The sequence below is a fragment of the Aristolochia californica genome, unplaced genomic scaffold (assembly GCF_029961685.1).
Source record: "Aristolochia californica isolate CCGP_79_NKW_82.1479 unplaced genomic scaffold, dmAriCali1.0.hap1 SCAF_10, whole genome shotgun sequence".
Classification (NCBI taxonomy): domain Eukaryota; kingdom Viridiplantae; phylum Streptophyta; class Magnoliopsida; order Piperales; family Aristolochiaceae; genus Aristolochia; species Aristolochia californica.
This window is the reverse complement of record NW_027181771.1, coordinates 115,131-124,680: the sequence shown is the minus strand read 5'-3', so window position 1 is coordinate 124,680 and position 9,550 is coordinate 115,131. Positions and strand designations below refer to the sequence as shown.

General features: G+C 38.5%; 1 long non-coding RNA gene and 1 pseudogene across 1 annotated transcript; one reads left to right on the top strand and one right to left on the bottom strand.

The window, feature by feature from the left end:
• Window positions 1-626: 626 nt before the first annotated feature.
• On the top strand, window positions 627-1,286 carry LOC137938840 (uncharacterized; annotated as a pseudogene).
• A 514-nt stretch (window positions 1,287-1,800) lies between these two features.
• Window positions 1,801-8,414, bottom strand: LOC137943230 (uncharacterized). The gene is made up of 3 exons (XR_011110604.1): window positions 7,636-8,414; window positions 2,192-2,425; window positions 1,801-2,016 (listed from the first exon to the last, which is right to left on the bottom strand). It is a non-coding gene; the product is annotated as an uncharacterized lncRNA (long non-coding RNA).
• Window positions 8,415-9,550: the final 1,136 nt, after the last annotated feature.

Here is a 9,550-nt window from a genome sequence, read left to right as displayed (position 1 = left end):
CCAAAACTGAAACTTCCCAATTGAACTCCATGCTTTCTGGACAGGATGATCTTCCAATGGAGAACAGATTACTTCCTTGTTCAAGGTATCCACAACCGGTTCAGTCTGGTGAACCAACCTCCCAAAGAGACTAGTTAGCATTTGAAGTCCCATTCAGATGTGGAAGTTGGAGATGCTTATCTTCAACATTCCAGGGATCAGGCAAGAGACGAGGTTCATCCTCTCAAAGGCTTGCCAGGAGCATAATTGAAAGATTAACTGAAAATTTTCCTCAGAAGTGTGCCTTTAAATCTCAAGGTTTCAATACTGAAACTTCTACCGCTGTGGAAGACATCTATGAGGAGAATTCAGAGATTCACCCTTTAACTCACTCAAATGAATTCCCCCAACACAGTTCTTGATCGTCAGATGCACATTATGGAGCAACAGAAAGGTATCTTATTAAGGTGAATTCAACACTTGAAGAACAGAATATGTTTAGTGGGGATGATCCAGAATGTATACACTATGAATTTCGCACTTGACAGAAGCAGTGGAAGTAGACATGGAATTGCAAAGAAAGGGGCAGCGGGTTTGTCTAAACAGCTTGAAAGGGGAAGGTGCCAAATGTTAACATCACATACGAGATGCGTAACTTGGTTTCTGAGTCAAATACAAAGTCACAGAGAGGCTATGCAGGAAAAGCACTTAAGCATGCAAAACATGAACTTGATTCAAGAACAAAGAGGTTCGCGAAGGAGAAGAATGAATTGCAGGCCAGTTGGAAAAAGTAATTGGATAGAAGATCACGTGAATGGTCCTTCAAGCTCGAAAAGTTCCAATTGTAAGAGCACAGAGATTAAGAGAAACGGTAATGGAACTGACCATTTTAAAGATGTGCAGTCTGATAGAAACAACATTGCTCGAAGATATAAAGAAAAGGAAAATGAAATTAAGAATTTGCATAAAGCTGTTGCAAGATCACAAAGGAACTGCAATGAACAAGAGAAGACGATTGCGGGGTTGCAACAAGGACTACTTGAAGAAATGAGCACACGATCCACACAAAATTTTGTTGGGTTGGTTAATTGCAACTGGAGTGGAACAAAATCTTCGGAAAGAGATAAGAGCACTATAAAGTTGAAATCAATTCTCTTAGGCAAGAAAATATTACTCTCTTAGATCGGTTAAATGGTGGGAGGTTCTCATCGTTTAGGCTTGAAGAGGAATTGAAAGCACAGGTCGACTATTTCCAAAGTGCTTCTAATTGCTCAGTTAGGATAGCCATATTACACAGAAGCTGTTAACTTTGGTGAAAATGATTGACATTGATGAAGGACTAAAAAAGAGAAAAAGAAGTAAAGGTGGATTGGACCACTTTGTAGTTTTTGATATTCTACTTTCTGGCAGTAAAAAGAGATTTTAAGTATTTCTTTGGTTCCTCATTCTTTTATTGAAATCTCAACATTGACATTAAAATATAAAAACAATGGTGGATCTTCATTGGTCTTAGTTGAATGTTGATTTGGGAGATGATGGATGGGGTTAGGGGCAGACCCTGTTCCTTCTATTTCCTATTAGTCTTCCCTCTTGATTCATTAGACCTAATCCGTTAATTTGTCACCCAAGCCATTACTGACCTTTCGAATTAGATTAATGCATATGACCAACATCAAGTGACTTTTTTCCAGCCATCTGTATCAGTCCCAAATTGTGACCATGAACCTAAAGTGCCTGCAGATCAAAAGTCACTTATTGGTTCATCAACCTTTCTCACTAAGCACAAAAAGCAGTAGCTGATTAAAGACACGAGTCACCCCAGAAAAAAAATCCAGAAAACCCTTCACTTAGTGTAGTTCAAAAACACCATTTTAACATCTGATTCTGATGTGATTACAAGACTCAAACTCAAAAGTCTTATATAAAGCAAGAAAACCAATTGCTAGGGGCTGGTGGGGTTGCCGACATTTGTGATAGGGGGCGTCGGGCCTTCCGGTGATGACCGCAACAATCGGCGTGGCTCCAAACCTTTTGGTCCTACACAGGAGACAAACACAGACACTAAAATCTTAAAATCTATCCATCTCATGAAAGAAAACCAAAAAGAAGAAAAGGGAGGAGGAGGAGAAAATAGTATTATCATATGCCTCAAAGACAAAAAGTTCTAGCTTGGTTCAAATATTTTTGAATGATATAAATGGGTTATACATACCTGTGAAGATCATGGCCTCCGTCAGGAGTAAGGCTAAAATGAGGAGCACAAGACATAGGAGGTAGAGAAGTGAAAAAAATTGTCTCATCTCTGTACTTAGCATTGCAGAGAAAGAAGAGATCACTCTTCCATATTTATAATGCAATATCACTTTCTCAAGTAGTTGATGCCCAACGGCACCTTCAATATGAACAAGCTATCATTAATGCCTTTGGACCTTTCCTTCAGTTCCACCTACGCATTTCAAAGTCAAAGAATTGGTTCGTGTGTCAATATGTGGACACTTCCATGTGAGTATTCTTCATGGTAATTAAAACTCTAGTTTTGACTTGAATATGCACAGATTGAACCATCTAAAGCTAAAAATCACATTGCTTGTCTCTTGTGCTTGTTCTGTGAATGAACTCATTTGTCAGATTGAAGTTTCTCGGCACCTTCATTTCTCAAAGGGGTTCATATGTCTGAATCAATCTAATGTCATGAGATTTAATAGGATTCCTCCTGTCACGAAATGAACAGATCATGATCCTGTTATTGTGATATTTCACTGGGTTTGTCCAATGCTAGGGATTTCGACACACAGAAAAAGGCTTCAAAATAACGCGTCAAAGCCTCTTTGGCCTACTATGAGTACACAAGAAAAGGAGTAGCATTATGAAGTTGAAACTCCTTGGACCACCTCCCAAAAACTCTCCGAAAATGGAAATACTTCAGGCAGTTCTCAGCTTATATTTACACCCAATTCACCATATCATACTGTGTGGCTTATATTATGTTTGCTTATATGAAAAAACATTTTGTCCTAAGCATACAACTGCGCAGATATTTAAGAGGGAAGAAAATTCTGCTGCAGGATGGGCTGCTGCATGTTAGGTTCCAGCAAAGCAGAGGTCATCATAAAGCAAGGCACCATAATAAAAGATATTGATGGAGATTTCCAACAGTCTAGGATGGGGAAATGGCCATAGCTGGGCCTTCCCTACGCTCTGGTTCTTGTGGCATTCATATACTTAGTTATGTTGGTAAGCTTGCAATGAGATCTGCACATAAATAAAGAACAAAGACCGGCCTGTTAGGAGCGGAAGACATAGGTACTTAACCACCCTAGGACCATAACAGTACACCCCGCCCTCCCGAGCCGACGACCACGGCGGCAATAACATAACAACGCTTGCCGGTGGAGGGATCCCATAATCCCTGCCGGCGTCACACTAGGGGCGTGCGGTCCACCTGTGCCGTGTAATCGCAGGGATTCAAAGTCGGGACGTAGCGCCTGCTCTGATACCAAATGTTAAGCAACTAGCCAATACTACCCAAAAGACTGGTCTGTTAGGAGCGAAAGACATAGGTACTTAACCACTCTAGGACCATAACAACTCCTTTCTCTCTGCAGCACCATGGAAGTTCTGATTCTTTAAATTCAACAAATACTAATGGAATATCCGGTAAGAATGTTCACTGTCCATTGGCACTATAAGCATCAATTGAGGTTGATTTAACTATCAACTGGGAGAACAATTGCAACATATTCGGAAGAAATTTAGAAATTAGATCGTATGATGGAATTACTGTCCTCAAATCAGTTGTCTGTTATTAACTACATATTCCTTGTAAAGAGAAAATTTCGTGAGGAAATATATCATCAGGACTTGAGATGTTCTAAGAATGGCTAAAATGGGAAAGAGACATTTAGTAGTGGATCTTCATAGATGTTGAGTCGGAAAAAAATCTTACATTCAAAAGTGTTAAGAAAAGTTAATAGGAAAAAAGGTTGAGCAATAGGCCTCTTAAGTCATTTTGGGATGGAATTGGGCTCAACCCAACAATGGTATGAAAGCAGGATGTATGTGTTGGTTCAGGCCAATATGTGCTCTCTAGGTTATCTGTATGTTGTCAAATCAGATTATTTGTATTGTAAGCTCCATAAGGTGAGAGTTTGTGTATTGTGTACCCTGTTGAGAGTTTGTGTCTTCGTTGCAAACCCATTATGTGTAAACCTAGATGTGAGGAGGAGCACTGAGTGAGAAAAGTTCCTCCATTGAAAAGTGTTAATAAAAGTTATTGGGTTCTAAGGTTGAGCAATAAGCCTCCTAAGCGGCTAATCATTTTAGGATGAAATTGGACTCAACCCAACCATAGACATAATAGATCCTCCTCAATAGAGATAAAAAAGTTCTAACAGCCCACAAAAGGCAAACAAAAATGGCTACTACATACGAAGGTTGTAGTTGTTGAACAAACTATTAACAAAAAAAAGAAAAGAGCAATGAGAACTACAACAATCACAGAAAAGGAACAGAATACTGGGGTATGCAGAAGATTATCTGTAATTCAAAATGTGATCGACAAATCTGAGTCACTATTAACAGAGTGGGGGCAACATTCGATAAAATCCCACGAGGCCATATCTGTATAATCTTACACGGTTTCTCAAGAAACTAGCTCAGAATCATTGTCAAGGCAATTAGCCATTCCAAAAGAAGACTTTCAGAGCTAGGCATCAGTCTGTTATGAAGATTTGCACTTCAGTACAAAAAACACCAATGATGACATATTAGAACTTCAGATATGTCTGCCTTTTCCAAAACTCAGATCAAGGATCACTTGACACCAAAAAAAAAAATTTTCTTCTCTTACTTCCAAGCCAAAAGAAAAAAAAAAAAGCAGTTCAAAATTAATTTACAATTTGAGAATCGACAAAACATGAAAACTTCCCATTCAATTTGATGGATAAATATTTCCTCTTACAGCAGTATGCACAATGAGAAACACTGTATGAGATATGCAGTTAAATTAAACATACCCAACTGGGACTTCAAGATTCTCCAAGGCAAATTTTGCCTGCTAAAATAAGAATAAATAAGAAAAATTAAAAAGTTATGGAGATTCCGCAAAAAAAAAAAAAAAAAAACTTTGAGATTTGTTCACCAATTCCTACAACCTCAGAAGTTGAGAAGTCTTGAAGAACTGGAATTTATTCACCATGTACAAGTAAACTTCCATGAATACATTTCAAAACAAATGTGTATGCTTAAAATTGAAAAAATAAGCTTGACTTTCCCTAATTGATAGAACTGATTGCCCAACACTAAACCAGCAGAATCATAATTTATTTAAAAAAAAAAGAAAGAAAAGCTTGGTTGAGTCAACAAACAACCAAAGTTAGACTAAGACTCTGAAAAAACGAATTGTTTCAGTATATACAAGTACATTCCTAATGCCTGTAATGCAGCATTATTAAGCTGAAAATTATAACTATATTACTTTTTAAAATTCATGATAGTAACTATACCACCTGCTCCAAGGCAAGCCCCATGAAAGATAAAGTAGACATCGAATCTTTTCCTGCTACTGTGGCCATCTGAACAAAACTAAAAATCTCTTTAGAAAGTGAAGAAGTAAAATAACAAACTGTGAATTGGAAAAGAAGATCCAAAAAAAATTCTATTTAAAAAAAAAAAAAATCCGCAATGTTTACCAAGGCTATGACTTTTTTTTCTCTTCTCCTTTTAAAAGTTGTTTATTAAAGGAGATGCAAAAGGCCCTATCTGAAGATTCAGGAAGTCATAACAAGGCGGATGAGATGACAACAAGGTGTTGCCTAGCTACTCCTTCTTTTGCAAGAAAAATTAGCTATGGAGTCAGCTACAGCAATCTTCTTAGAGAGGTCAAAGGTTACCTGTGCTCAAGCCTCCATGGGAACTTTCCTTTCATCCACTTATTTCTATTGAAAAACCTTTCCACTAGAAGAGAACTTAATGAAAAACTTTAAAAATCTTGATTTCTTGAAGGAGGGATCGACCCTCCACTTCATATGAATCAATATATCCAGAGCCATCCTGCATAAAAAAAGCTAAGGAGATTGATCTCCAGGAATGTCTTGACAACCTTCTAATTGCTTCAACATTAAATCTTGATTTCTTGAAGGAGGGATCGACCCTCCACTTCATATGAATCAATAAATCCAGAGCCATCCTGCATAAAAAAACGCTAAGGAGATTGATCTCCAGGAATGCCTTGACAACCTGCTGTGCTAGATTACTTTTAGAACCGTCATCAAGTTTAATGTTGAAGCAATTAGAAGGTTGAGGGACCCAAGAAGAAGTAGGCTTTAAGGTTCTTCTTGTAGAGGAAAGAATTAGATGTGAAAAGAGCTCGCCCCTGGATCATTATCTTGCCTGTCGAAAAGAGAACCAAATAAACTATTCCATTTACAGTTTCAGTGGAGCTTGATTGACTTGAAATGTTCCCCACTTCTCTTCTTTCCAGAGATTCCAAGGAATTGCATCCAAAACAGTTTTTATAGAGTTTTTCAAGCTTTTGAAATGAGCAAATGTAGTGTTTGTTCATGTTAGGTTGAGTCCGGTTCCATCCCCAAATGACTACCCACTTAGGAAACTTTTCTTCCCATTTCTCAATGTGGGACATTTTCCCAATCAACACTTCCTCTCATGACCAGGCTAGTACATAACAGGCTTGAGAGGCGGGCACAAACCCCCATATCATGGAGCCCATAATACACAAATAACCTAAGCCTCAGCCTTGGCCCATGCACATATCCTGCTCTGATATTACTGCTGGGTTGAGCTCAATTTTATCCCAAAATGACTAGTCACTTAAGAGGCTTATTGCTCAATCTTACAACCCATTAACTTTTCTTTCTATTCATCAATGTGAGACTTTCTCACTCAACAATTCACAAAATTCACCATGGGATGCAGGCACACTACTTTCTGATAGGCAAATTTGTTCACAAGATAGTAAAATCGAAAGGAATGATGGAAAAAGTGATCAGTTGTTTCATCTTGCATATTGCAAAATATGCATTCCAGATTTCAGCCGAACATCAAAGAAGAAATAAAAGAGCAAACCCTTCCATTTCATGTATCATTCCTTGACCTAGAACAACAAAAAAGATTCCATAGTTTCAGACATAAACTCGGACCTTGTGCAACTTTAAATACTTGACTTGTATAGAGTTTTGAGTTTATGAGGGCACGGTTTGTAACAATGAAAAACATTATCCATTGTCAGCACAGCAAAATTATCGTCCACAAGAGAATAGGATGACAACCAAGACTCATGACTTCAGATTGGAAAACCAACATCAACCTAGGTGTTTTTTTTCTTTTTTCTTTTTTGTCCCCTTAATCATAGAAGAACCAACAAAAAAGATCAATACTCACGAAAGCTCGCTTATTTCGAACAGGTAAGACACCTAGTTAGCTGAAACTATCTTCTAAAGAAGAACTGAATTCTCTTCAGAGCCTCAGACAAACAAGAGGACCAGATTATGGCGTGGGAGCCTGCTGCGAAGAATTTAATAACCAAAAAAATACAGATAAGAAGACAGAACATCACATGGTTCTAGTAGCTAGAGACAGAGTCATAGCACTCGGTTTGACAAATGGAGCAGTAAGAGAGGGAGAGATAGAGACACGGACCTGTATGATGGCAGTGAAGAATTCGTCGTCCGGTAGCAGAACCTCATCGAAGACGAAACGACGTCTCGAGGTTTGGGAGGTTGAGAACTGAAGGATCTGAGAGTAACCTTCAAATCTATGAAGCTACAAAATGAGACGGAAGGGCGTCGGGAATTCTTGGATCCTCTTCCTCCCTGCGATCCCTGTCTTGGCTGCAACTAGCGTGAACAAACTGAGAGCGGCTTTGGTGTTTGTTCAAATAAAGGCTCTAAAGAACGAGGAACGTTTATAATGACCAAATTAGAACTCTGACCCATTATAATGACCCTAAACCCTAGAACCCATATCAGAGGACCGGAGGAAAGTCTCCGGTCGCTCGTTTTCGGGCGTCTCCTTCTCAATTGCGACGGCTGAGCGGACACGGAGCACAACCCGGCGAGAGGGGTAGGAACGGGTCGGTTCAAGACTGGGTTCAGGGCTAACGATTTTGGGGATTGGGATGGTTGGAGGGTTTTGGAAGCGGAGAAGGAGAGAGTGGGAGCAGGGGCGGAGAGACTGGCAGTCGGCATTTGGTGTGTGTGTGTGTGTGTGTGTGTGTGTGTGTGTGTGTGTGTGTGTGTGAGGGGGGAGGAATGGGCACGGCGGTTCACGGTGTGTGTGTGTGTGTGTGTGTGTGTGTGTGTGTGTGTGTGTGTGTGTGTGTGTGTGTGTGTGTGTGTGTGTGTGTGTGTGTGAGGGGGGAGGAATGGGCACGGCGGTTCACGGTGGCGAATGTGTGTGTGTGAGGGGGGAGGAATGGGCACGGCGGTTCACGGTGGCGAATGCGGCATCGACGGGAGACTCTCGGAGAGTGGGTTTTTGTAGAGAGAAGGAAGAGAGGAAGAAGCAAGCTTGCTGCAGTGACTGCTTTCGATTTTCAATGGCGGGGCCGCATTCGCCATTGAAAATATTTTTTGTTATCTAATTTTATTCAATTTATTTTGAAAAATGACAAACATGACATGTATTTTCTATTTTTTTTATCTTTCTAATTGAAAAGTAGAAAAAAAAAAAAAAAACCCTAGGACCTAGTCAATATGTTAGCAAAATTCATGTCTTCAATTTTTTTTATCGACTTAGATAGATTAATACTTGCCGACCAAAAGATTAAACTAAATAATTTGAGTTAGTCAAAACTATAAACCCTAAGCACAACAAGTTCACACTAATTAATGAAGGATTTAAGCAAAATTAATTTTGTTACTTGCAAAAGTTGATTAATTTGGAATTACTTCAATTCACACAAATGAAGGCCAATAAAATAAGCTCACATCTTGATATAAGTTGTTAGGTATCTTGTATTAAATTAGCTGGTAAGTAGAGAGTTGAATACAATATTAAACAAAACCAATTGGGTTTCAATAAAAATTAATTAATCCCATAGAAAGTCAATATCTAAATTAGTTCTCAAAGTTGCTTTTGTAGATGATTCTAAAGCTAACCCACAAAGCTAGGTAAGCCAATTAACCCCCTTGTTAACACTCAAATAACATATTAAAATGAATATTCTTGTCGATCAGTCAAGCTCACGCCTCTCTCTATATAATCAAGAAGATTAAAAAAAATCAAGTTATGAGTTCAAGCTTAATCTATTCTTATCATGGAGTTATTTTTTTCTTTATTTGTATGAGGTCAATGAAGGATAGAGACCTTCAATTTGACTCTATATAAGAAAAATTATGTTTAGCTAGTCAATGAAATTAAAGGGATTATCTTATTGTGAAAATGAATGTGATCTTAAATGAATATCTAGAAGAAAGGTAAGACCTATTGAGAACATGCCTTGCCTTGCAAGGGCAGTTTTCATCTTTAGGAAAGTTGATAGCTTTTGGAATTACCAATAAAAGAATTCCAAAAAGAAAATGTTAACTAAAAAAAATGAAACATATATGAAAGT